The sequence below is a fragment of the Ambystoma mexicanum genome, chromosome 10 (genome assembly GCF_040938575.1).
Source record: "Ambystoma mexicanum isolate Mex_15411 chromosome 10, UKY_AmexF1_1, whole genome shotgun sequence".
NCBI lineage: Eukaryota > Metazoa > Chordata > Amphibia > Caudata > Ambystomatidae > Ambystoma > Ambystoma mexicanum.
Genome location: NC_090932.1, coordinates 174,678,567 through 174,690,766, shown reverse-complemented (window position 1 = coordinate 174,690,766; position 12,200 = coordinate 174,678,567). Strand labels below are relative to the sequence as shown.

At 45.8% G+C, this 12,200-nt stretch overlaps 1 protein-coding gene across 1 annotated transcript in view; it reads left to right on the top strand.

Annotated features, from left to right (window-relative positions):
• Positions 1 to 835: 835 nt before the first annotated feature.
• The window catches only part of VDAC3 (voltage dependent anion channel 3), a 593,996-nt gene continuing 582,631 nt past the window's right edge, over positions 836 to 12,200 (top strand). Inside the window, exon 1 of the mRNA XM_069617658.1 lies at positions 836 to 1,104. The gene's annotated coding sequence lies outside the window, so the exon portion shown is untranslated. The remainder of the gene's footprint in view (positions 1,105 to 12,200) is intronic.

The following is a 12,200-nucleotide window of genomic DNA, read 5'->3' as shown; positions in this document are numbered from 1 at the left end:
AAAAATTTATTTTTTGCTCAGGGGGGCCTTGGCATAAAACGTTTGAAGACCACTGCTCTATCCTGAACCATCAACAGCACCCGTCCATGTGCCTGACCTCTGGGCTCTTTACTAGAGCCTAGCCAGCCCACCCAAGTCCTAACCTGGCAAAATGCACACATGCATCTTTAACTTAACTCTTAGAACCTCCCACACATGGACTGCGGTCACCAAGGGCGTTCCAACCACAAAGCTCATCGAGGCCATAAAAATGGGGAAAGGGCGCTATATAAACGAGGACTACTCAGCTATCCCTTTGTACAGTGCTTTTATTGTTTTATATTTTGTAAAGTTTTAAATTATTATGATTTTTATTCATTGGTTCTGTTTTTGTGTGATGTTAATGATTTTGTTAATGGATATTTTCCAAATATAATTTTGAAATTCTAGCTAGCTATCCACCCATCCCTTTGTACCTCGCTCCTGTCGCTTCCCAGCTAGGAACAGACATTATAGATCCCATGCATACACCTATTTGCCTCTTCACAATATCAAAGAACAAATAATCTAACTTCAAATGTCTGAAACTGATTAGGTGAGGTGACATGCCAACCCTCACGATTTAGGCTATTTTTCACTGTCTCCCGCCTGAAATAGCGTAGCCCCAATGCATTCCTATGGGGAAATGTTGGGTTTCCCGATTTCCCTTTGGAAATCTCCCTCCCAGCTGTGTCTGAATGTTGGCATGTATCTACTGGGGAAGTCATGCACTACCTTTTCATTTATTTTTGGCCCTTGCCGTAGCTGAGGGCCGTCTGTGCACTGTCCATTTAAATCCGTGTGACCTGGACACTGTAAGTAACGCTTGGTTGAGTCCTCAACCTGACCTTGTTATGATACTTCGAGGCGCGCGCTCACGAGCTATGCTGTCTATGCTCGCGCGCCGATGGGCTTGTCTCGAAGAGGGCTACTATTACGTGTAGTTCTCTGTGCGCGCGCCTACACACTGACGTTAGTTCTTGCGCATGCTCGTAGAGCGTGGTGGGTAGTGCGCATGCTCTGAGCACAGCTGAGACTGCAAAGACCTTCAGCTTTAACTTCAACGGAGAAACCGAAAAGAGACAGGTATACTTGAAGGCTACCGTTGGTCAATTCGGGAATACCAACTTCTTAGTGGGTGACGGAGTGTACCAAGGCATTGAGGGGTACTCTGGTTCCAGTAGGTACTCGGGATAACCGTGATGATCAAAAGGGCATCGGCGGATTGCTGGTCACACTGGAGTACCAGGGAAGAGAACCGCTTAGTAACGAGCCTTTAGGGGAGTGCAGGGTTGGCGATAAGGGTATGGCGAGCCTAAAACCATAGTATTGAAATTGTTGGAGTCGAGAGTACCATGTGGCTCCGAGGGAAGGATGTCTGTTAACTGGCATTTGGACCAGAAGGGAGCAAAAGGGAATAAGATATGGGTGTGCCTTGGGGATGTTTTTCATCTATCCTGTGGTTGTCCTGTCGGTATCGGAAATGTACATGTTGTGGGGCTTAAGAGATCCAGTCTGCCGTAGCGTGTAGGAAGTGGACTGTGGACTGTAGTGGGTATGGGTTGGGGATGGGCATAACCTGTGTCAGTAAGTGCAGGCCCATCTTTAGCACTTTTGAGGCTCTTGGCATGGACATCTTTGGGGGCCCCCTTCCACCTAAGTAAGTGATGAAGAACCTCTGGTCGCCTGCTGCACGACCCCCGCCCCCCCTCCGCCAGTCGCGATCACAACCCATAGGTTGATATGCTGCCTCACAGCATTCAAAATAACCATGTTAATCCATTTAAGTCCCCTTACCCTCTTAATTCTTGCCCTTATCAGAATGATATACAAGCAGCTTTTGAAGGCCAACGTAAGCAGTCAGCAAAGAGGTTACTTCTGTTCTGGCATAGCTAAAGGATATTTATAGTATCCAGGAAGGTATGCAGCCTGTTCTGTTAATGCAGGACTGCGTGTAACGGGTTCATGTAACTCGGAATAGAAGAATAACTCGCATTAGCTGCCTCACAGAATACAAAAATGCTCAAGCATGAATTGAAGAGACCAAGTGGAAGGAAGGAGAAAGTTACACATACCCTAGCATGGATAATGAATGTAGATTAGAAGCCTTTAGTAAAATTGCATCTAGTTAGCCTATTTTAGTAAACTGTATTTAGGCTGCCTGTGTCAGCAAAATTGCATCTAGATAGCAAAGTTTTGAGCAAAATTGCATCTAGGTTACCTGTTCCAGCATAATTACACTCAGGTTGCCTGTTTTAAGTAAAACCGTATCTAGGTGCTTGCTTCAGCAATACTGCATCTAGATAGCCTGTGCTAGTAAAATTGTATCTGGGCTGCCTGTAACCATTAACCAGCTACTAGCCTACCCATACATGCCTGTCCTAGCTAAATTGCATTTAGGTGGCTGTATCTGTTCACTAGCCACCAGCCCACCTATCCATACCTGCTTTAGTAAAACTGCATCTAGGCTGCCGGTAATTGTCCAATAGCTACCAGTCTACTTATTCTTGCCTGTTTTTAGCTAAACTGCATCTAGGTCACTTGTATATGCCCACCAGTTACAAGCCAATGCTCACCCACTCTTGCCCACATTAGCAAACTTGCATTTAGGTTGTTTGTATACGCCCAATAGCTATATCTCCGCTTGCACCATCAAAGCTGCATTTAGACTGCCAGCTCTCTAAGCTACCTACACTAGCCCACTATGCATCTACCACTATTCTACACAGTTCTACTCAGAACTATCCTCTAGCTGACCACCCTTCATAACATGAACCTAACCCAGCAACAGAACCAACTACCTCACGATAGGACAGCGCAGGAACAAGCCACCATGGCCACTAATCCTTGTAGCCTCCAACAGCGAAACCTTAAACTACGCGCCAGACTCCCTAGAATCTATGAACCTTCATCTAAGGCCCAACTTGCTCCTAATCACAATACGCACACAGCGCACACCACCAACACACCATCACACCATCACATACATACAACATAGGGCAACACAGACTACAACTCAACAGTCGTATCTTTAGAGAATCCACCTCTCCCCCTAAATGCCAACACAAATGTCAGCCTCCCTTGGCCCCACCAACCCTACCTGGAAAAAAAGGTGCCCTAATAAACGCCCATTCTATGGTAGCCCATGCAACTGAAATAGCGGACATAATCCAAAATGAGAACTTAGATCTCCTGGCCATCACAGAATCCTGGCTTCATCCTGCAGCAGGACCAGCCATTATGTTAGCCACCCCAGACAAATATACCCTTATACGCATGGATCGCACTATGTCTAGAGGTGGCGGCCTTGCCATAATCGTCAAAAATAACCTAGCCCTCAGACTCTCCCCACTCCACAATACCAACTCCTGTGAATCCCTCACAGCTAAACTGACCATAGCCAACGATCAAACCATCACCATCCACCTCATATACCGACCTCCAGGCCCCTTAGGTTCCTTTGATGAAGACCTCATGAACTTACTATCCAACAATTAAAAACATTCTACTCAATGTCTCATCCTAGGTGACTTCAACCTTGGATTCAATGACTTATGTGACCCTATTGCCCTACAAATCAACAGCACTCTTGAGGAACTAGGATTTACCCAAAAGGTTACAGATCCTACCCACATCAAAGGTAGGACCCTCGATTGGATTGCTGAACATAACTGCCCAATCACTAGTACCCCTATAATGCCTCAGCTATGGTCCGACCACTACATGGTATCCTTCACCCTAGAGGCCACCACACCCATGAATAATAGCATCCTAGCCCCCACCGCACCCACTAGAAATAAAAAAAACATTACCACTAAGAATCTTATCCCCCTCATTCTCCCTACCTTAAACGCCATCTCTGATCAGTCTGACCCAGCCCCTATGGTAGAAAAATACAATGAAGTGATGCTTGCCTCCCTGGATACTACCGCACCTCTGAAAATTAGGAAGAGCAAACCCCGTCAACACCTAAATACCTGGTTCACAGCCCTAATGAAAGACATCAGACAAAAGAAGAGCCTCAGCGAGAAAACCTGGAGATCAGACCCCTCCGACACTAAAAATAACCTGAAGAAACTAGCTACCCTTTACAAAAAAGAAATCATCCCTGCGAAACAAACATCCTACAACACCTGCATCACCAAAGTCAAATCCAACACCAAAGAATTGTTCGCCATCCTAAAGGAGGTAGAATCCCCTATCCAAGCTCCCGACTCCTGCCTCAAGGATAAGAATTGGTGCACAAGCATACAAAATGCCCTAGCCAACAAGATAACAATGCTTCAGACTAAGATCAACAACAGAAAAGCTTCCATAACTGCTCCAAATATTGCCACCTCCAAGGCTAACATGAATTCACTACCAACTCTGAAATCCACCCTTTCCCCACCCTCACTAGACATCCCGCCCTTCTACTTTTGTAAAGTCTCCACTAAAGAAGTCGAGAAAGTCATCCTCACTCTCAAACCTTCCAACTGCCAGGGCGACACATGTCCAGCCCAAATCATAAAAGACGCCGCCCGTGAACTCTCACCCTTCTTCACTAAACTCATAAACGCTTCTTTCACATCAGGCACCATACCCAACAACCTGAAACATTCCTGTGTCCTCTCCAAGCAAACCCTGGGCCCCTCCATCCCAACAAATTACCACCCCATAACCAGTGTACCGTTCTTATTGAAAATCCTAGACAAAGTAGCTTATCTACAAATTCAGCACCACCTGGAACTTGACCATCTCCTAGGAGTTTGACAGTCCGGCTTCAGACCACAGCATGGGACAGAGACTGCACTCCTAGACCTCAAGGCCCAAATAGACACACTAAGAGATAAAGGCTCATCATCACTCCTACTACTCCTCAACCTCTCTGCCGCATTCGATTTGGTAGACCATGCAATACTCTGCAATCACCTGGTCACGGCAGCCCGCTTCCCCCATGAAGCTGTCGCATGGATCCAGTCCTTCTTAGACAATAGGACAATGCGAGTCTTCTCTCCTCTAGCAGCTGCAGACCCCGCACCCATTTAATGTGGCGTACCCCAAGGATCATGCGTATCCCCTACCGTTTACAATATTTTCACGAAGCCCCTTTTCGATGATCTAGACGGTCTAGGTATCACCTACACTAATTATGCAGATGATACACAGATCCTCATCCCGTTGACGGGAGATTATGACAAGGATTTGGCCTTTGTGAATAGAATCTACCTCATCATCCAGGCATGGATGGCTTCTCACGGTCTATGCCTGAATGATGACAAAACGAAACTCCTCATCCTAGGCACCCCCTCCAACATTAAAAATCTAGGCCCTAACTATGACTTCTCATGCCTACAGCATTGTAACCGTAGCTGTACCCCTATGTTTAAATCTGTAACCTAAGTTGAACAATCCTCTTATTGCCTTCGTGCCCGAATACCCCTGGGTCTGGTGTGCTATATAAATAAATAAACAAACAAATACCAGAAATATGTCTGTATCCAGACAGACTGAACTTCGAAGTGGGACATGGTTTTCAAATAGTGTTGCCACTAGAGATCAAATAAACAAGTGCCTGTGATGTGCAATATATCAATTTTCACGGATATAGTTGAAGCAACGCTACAGCCAGTGAAACCACGAGTGAGGCTTTTTTGAAGATCATACCGTGAGAAGGAAATCACTCCGAAGGACTGACAATTTTGGGATGTCCGGGAATGCAAGATTAAATGAGATGCCCAGGATCACACATTTGTTAAGGGGCAAAGCTGGGATGTGTGCCAAAGCTCCAATTTCAGCATTAGCTAACTAAGAAGAAAGATCAAGTTATGGGCTAAATTATGCCACTTGCATGCAGGAAGGCAAACTTGACAGAAGAAAGCACAGTAATTTACGAGATAGTAGATGCTATGACCAGGAACACTATTGTCTGCTGGCAAAGCCAGGATACAAGCATGAATGTTCTGGCTCCAAATTTGGATACTTATTCACCCCTTGGACTAACAGTTTATGCTCATTGTTGGAGGTGATTGTTTAGGTTTTACAACACCCCATCGGACCGACCCAATTTCTAGACCTTCACCAGACATATTAGTTTTTATAGCAACCCCTATCAGGGACATTGCTGAAAATAGCACCTGTTGTGCTGCAAAACCAAGTACATATGCAGGTAGGTATATAAACTTCAGACATAGAAAAGGCTCAGCCTGCCTTAAAGGAATGTGCTAGTCTATTCTTGCATATGAACACATATCTCTGCAATGAGTGCTTAAAACACTGAGCTAACTTCGGAACCATTGTGGCACTCAATTTATCAATATGTATTTAAAATGTTACTATTGCAGATGATCAACATAATTCCCACAGGAAGGAAAGAATGCTCCAGTAGTTATGCAGTGAGGAACACACAAACTATACTACAGTGAACACAAAGCATTACATGATGAATTTATCAATGCAGAATGTATTTGTCAAAACAGACAGGCAATATATTTAGAGACTCAGCAGCATGCCATAACATATCATGAGTGTGCTATTTAAGTCTAGTGAACAATGGAATCTAACTTCCTTAGCTCAGGCATCCTTTTGGGGCCCCCTCCAAGGTGGGGCCCGGGGCAAGTGCCCCTTTTGCCCACCCATAAAACATCTCTGAGTAAGTGGCAGGAGAGAGGATGGGTATTGGAGCTGTCAAGCCTAACAAAGCAGGGTCTGAAGATGCTGGGAGCAATATAGCAGAGTTGAGGGTGCTACCCAGTCTGTCACTTTAATCCGAAAATGAGCTAATCCAAACTAAAATGCGCGTTGTTTGACTTAACCTGACTAAAGTCCCAGAATGCAAAGTTGAAACTAAATGGAATGGACAACATTGGTGTTGGTGTGTATGTTCTTCACTCTCCCAGATCTGCTGGGAACGGGGCTGCGTTGTGTTGTTCCTTATTAATAAGGCCAATAACCCTGCCCCTCAACCCCCATTCTGACATCAACTTTTCCTCTTTTGAATATACAACTATTCAACTTACCCCTTTTACTCCTCTCACTGTTCTGACACTTTCGACCCACTGGTCCTCTTAACTCCTTCTTCCATGATCTGACCCTTCTTGAGTCGCTTCCTACTGACTTGCCCATTGTCATGTTGTGGGATTTTAACCATCCGAAACCCTCTGCGAACTCCTGCCTTGAACACAAATCTCTCCTTTCTGTCTACTCTCTTTAAAACAAGCCTAAACACTCTGGTGGGTATTCCCTCGACCTTGTCTTTCTCTCCAATTTACTCTCTCCTCTGACTTTTCATTGACACTTCCTCTGATCACTATCTGGGACCCTCCACCTTCTACCCCTCATCTCCCTTATCAATGACTAAGAGGAAATTCAGGCATGACTCTTTTGCCCCTTACCTTGTTGATACACGGACCTATCTCCTGTCGCTTTCCCCTATTCATGGCTCTTCCATTCACTGTACTGTCCCTGACTTTCATTATGCATTTATGACTCCATTTGACCAACTCCATCTTCCCCGAACATTCACACCTTCTCGTCCTCAGATCACCCTCAAAACAATATACACAGGTACCTATGTCACTGGTGCAAATTAGACACCTTCTATATTCCTAGTTGCTGTTCTAATCTCTGCAGATGCCAAATCATCCTACTTCACAAACCTAATCTCCCTTTGCAATTACACCCGCAAACGTTCAAGTACCCTCCAACCTTTGCTCACACCACCAAATGCAATATCCACTGCCTCCTCCCTTTCGGCTAATAGCTGCTCACTACATGACACGCAGCCCTCCCCTCGCTCTCCCAAACCCTCTTCCTCTCTACCAACTCTCCACACCATCTTTTCTATACTTATCTACTACTCCCCCCACTTCTCTTGAATTAGCACCCATCCTTCACTGTGCCAACCCATCTTTCACACCTATCGACCCTTTTACTCCCCAAACGGTCAAAATCTTAGTTTCAATCACTTGCCCTTATCTGTCAGAGCTTTTTAGCCTCTCTCTTCACTGCGTCCTTCAAAATTGCAACTACCTTGCCTCTATTGAAGAAACCCAATATTGGCAAACCATCCCAGCAAACTGTCGCCAGTTTCTCTCCTTCCCCATTATTCAAAGTCCCTACTCGCCCTGCTCTGCTGGAACCTACGGTCATAACCGTCAAAGGCAGCATAATTGTAGTTCTCTTCAAACCATGGCTAAAACTCCACCTGCTTGCAAAAGAGGGAGGTCTTCCCCATCCACCCTACCTCACCCCATCACTGCCTCTAGTGATGCCAAATGTAATGTAGTATATTTAATTAGTTTAATGTTTCCTTTGTAAGTCACCTGTTTTCTTATATATTTTTTGTTTATTTTATCCGTGGTATATGTTTCTTTTACACCTTTACTACTTGGGCCGATATTTATGCTATTGTACAGGCACTATTAGTGGCAATGCTTCCACCTTCTGTAAATGTGTTACTGTAAGTAATTTCAGATAGTAATTGGCATCCCTGTTCTTCAAATAAAGATAAATGTTACTGATAATCTTCCGAATCAATGTTGAGGCTTGCCCCACCTCCTTGGCAGGCATCTTTATTCCTGATTTAAATAAGATATGTATGAAAATGTCTTTCCCCTCCTCCGTCTTTAAATTAATTAATGTTCTGACACCATCCTACCTCTCTGCCCCATCTCTTGTTACTCCCTCTTTTGCAGTCGGCAGCTGTCTTCAACCTCTCTGTCCCTCTATCCCCTCATGCTATCTCACGCTTATGCTCTTTTTGCCTCACCTCTGGAACGTTCTGCCACCAGAAATCAAACCAGTCCTCACAGTTGGGGCCCCGATACCCTTCTCCCTTTCGCCTACCATCTCCCCACCTATCATGCTCACTCTACTGCAATATGAATACAAAATACTGTTTATATAATATGTTGTCCTAATTATAATGTAATATCTGTTTGTCCACTCTCCCTGTACCACCTTTCACTACTACACAGGTTTTCTGTTTAGCCATACTTCTCCCTACATCATTATAAGACAACCTAGGAAGGGGATGGGAGGGGGCTTTTTCAATGTGCACTCTGCACAGAGCCTTGTTGAAAACTCTTGTGTTCTTCCAATAATTAGAAAAATAAGAAAAGAAGCCACTATGAGTGCCAACACACCTGTAGTACCAAGCAGGCGGACGGTCCTCTCTCTCCCAGGGTGGGAGGCTCAGGAAGCAGGCCTGAGAAGAGGAAGAGTAGGACTTTGGGTATTGAAGACTAATGGTAAGTAATCTGGGCAGTACCCTTTCATCCCTTTTCCTCGTCCCAGTACTCAATGATGAAGTACGAAGCTAGGGCTGGCCACTAACCATAAAGCAAATAACATAAACCAGTTTGTTAAAATATACACCAATTAATTTATTTTGTGAATACCAAAAACCTAATGTTAGGCATTCAAAACAGCTGTGTAAAAGGCATAGGGACCTTTGGAAAGAACCATGCACCAGCTAAGAAAGTGTGCCAGCGGTTGGTGTAAGATATTAGGGTGCATGGGCTTCTTCAATCCCCGTATGTTCCCCCATGTTCAGTGGCCATGCCATTATGTGGAGTTTCACAAGGGAGAGCTTGGTGAGGAGCGAACTTCTTGGCAGGCCGGCTGGCAGAGGAAGAGTCAAGGGGTCTCCGGAAGATAGTTGATGGTGTGTGAACCAGGATCTCCTTTGCCCTGTAGGGCCCACACCAGTTACTGGTGGGCCCTCCCTGCGAATCCTAGGCAGAATTGCAGAAGGAGGGAAGGCATACTGAAGCCCTGAGGGCTACAGAATGGGCAAGAGTTTTAACCTCCATGCTGATTTTTTAGGTCCCTGATGGGGGAAACTGAACATCTCGTAGACCTTTGTTAAAGGTCTCCCTATTGCATGCCAGCTCCCCATCTCTGGGCAGAACCTGCTCGGGCCATCAGCTATGGTGTTCTCAACCCCCTGGATGTTAGAAACCTACAAGGGGGAAAACTTGTAGTTGCTTTTATCAGGAACTGGGCGCATGCTCGCTGTTACAGTGCTCAGGATTATACCCACCCTGGTGGTTCAAGTAAAGCCATTTTGTGGTGATGTCTGTTGTCACTGGGCCAACCTGACCTGGGAGAAATTTGCAGGAGGGTAAGATTTACCACTCAGAGCTCCCTTTGTAGGAGTTTTGTGTTCTCTGTGACCACTCCCCATGGGCTGTTTCGTGGGTAAAGGAAGCTCCCCACCTGTGGTGCTGGTATCGGTAGTGAGCATCACAGGAAGGATCAGAGGGAACCCTGTTAATAGGTGGTCACTGGAGTTCTTTGATGATCCATTTTTACAGGGTATTCCGAGTCGTGTAGTTATGAGAAGAGGGGGGTGAAGGGTGTCCCATTGTTTCAGTTCACCAGGGCCTTGAGGTTGGCTCTAACCAGCAAAACTTCAAAGACTGTATGGTATATCCCCTGGCTCTGGAGCCATTGCCTGAGAGGACTGAGACATATGTGGAGTTTTGTGTCTGAGAGGCAGGCATACTTTCCACATATCTGTGTAAAAGTGGGGCCCAGTGAAGTCCTGGTGTTGTGATGGAATTTGGTGGCACTTGGGCAAGTTACATTTCCATACAAATCTAATAATTAGTGTAAACTACCCTGTCTATGTGGGCTTCCTGGGGATAGGAGGCCTGGGCAACCCCGTCTACATATCTACATAGGGGAGAAGTTTGGTGTTTTGGCTGTGTAGAATTTTTACTTGTGGGGGCAGCACCTTTGTGAAGACCCAGGATGCTGAAAAGCGGCAGATGAGAAGGACTCTGAACCTTGGGAGGGTGTGGAGTGCGCGGGGAGGGGATTCTTGGCCTGTTTCCTCGTTGGAATGGGGGGATGGGGGTCCTTCAGACCTACATAGCAGAGAAAGTCCATTGGGAGATCATTTCTATTATGCCATACACTTTTCGTTTTGTAGAGGGTTGGTATCGTCAATACAATCGAGGAGACATCCCTTTTGTCATGCAGGGGAAATGCTGTTATGACCACCTTGAATAGAAGGGATGGAATCCCTTGATTCAGAGCTAATTTATTTTCATGGTCTCTAGGCCAGGTAGGCACCCTGATGCCCAAGCCAAGGCGATAGATGTGAATTCTAGGTTAAGTCTGTCTCGGACCACTGGGAGTGTCCAGGCATATTGCACCTGCTTTGAGCCAGCAAAGGTGAAGTGGCACAGTCTCCAGGTAATGGTCTTGATTAAGAAGTAGGATCTCAGCCTGGTTTTGAGTAGGTAATGCTGCATCTGCAGCAGGCCCTACATTGATGTCCCTGATCCGCTCTGGGATTCATGGGATTGTTGGCAGGGCTGGTAGCAGCACAGACCCCTCCCAGATGGGGGATTATTGTTTCAAAAGGGGGGCCAGGCAGATTCCTTAGCTGCCTGCTTCACCAGTTCTGCCATGTATGGCCTTAAAAAGCTTCTGTCCCCAGAAGTGGAGTTGAACAGCCTGACTGTTTGGGATGTCTTCAATTTCCACCCATATAGCCAGTAATTCCTCCTCGCACAAACCACTGCTTCTTTCTCCATGTCGAATTTGGACATCATAGGTGATGTCAGAGGCGAACATTCATTCCTTCTCCTGGATTGCCACAGTGAGTGCCTTCCCCTAGGACAGTTAGGAATGCCTGGAAGTCCCTCAGTATAGACTGAGGTTTACACCACATATATTCCTGTCTTTGTGCTGAAAGAGGGGACAATTTGGACTTCGTGTGTGTACCCACCACCTTCTCGTGTATGTTGTCGGCAGTGGAAGAGTCCTCCGAAGACCTCCAGGTCTATACTGTGAAGCAGGGATCAGTAAATCTACCTATACGGCAGTCCAGACATTTGTTGTCAAATTCATGGATACATCTTAGGCCAATGGTGTGTGGTATAGCCACCTCTCTACTTTCTTCCATTCCTAGGTTTTTAAAGGCTGTTTTCATCCCGAGGCTCATGATTTTCCAAAGTTGGAGCCAAAACGTGACTGAGGCCCAAAGGAGATGGGTGGTGAATTAGTTTCTTGCGTCCCTCCAAAGGTATTTACAACAGAATACAAGTTCACCACTTGGTCCACAGGTTCTCCTTCTCAGCTGGTGGGGTTTGAATTGGAATGGCTGGTGCCTGTTCTGCTGGCCGAGCGAAAACCCTGGTACTTGATGAGGAGGAAGCCTTTTGTTCGAGTCTGTGCCTACTGTCTTT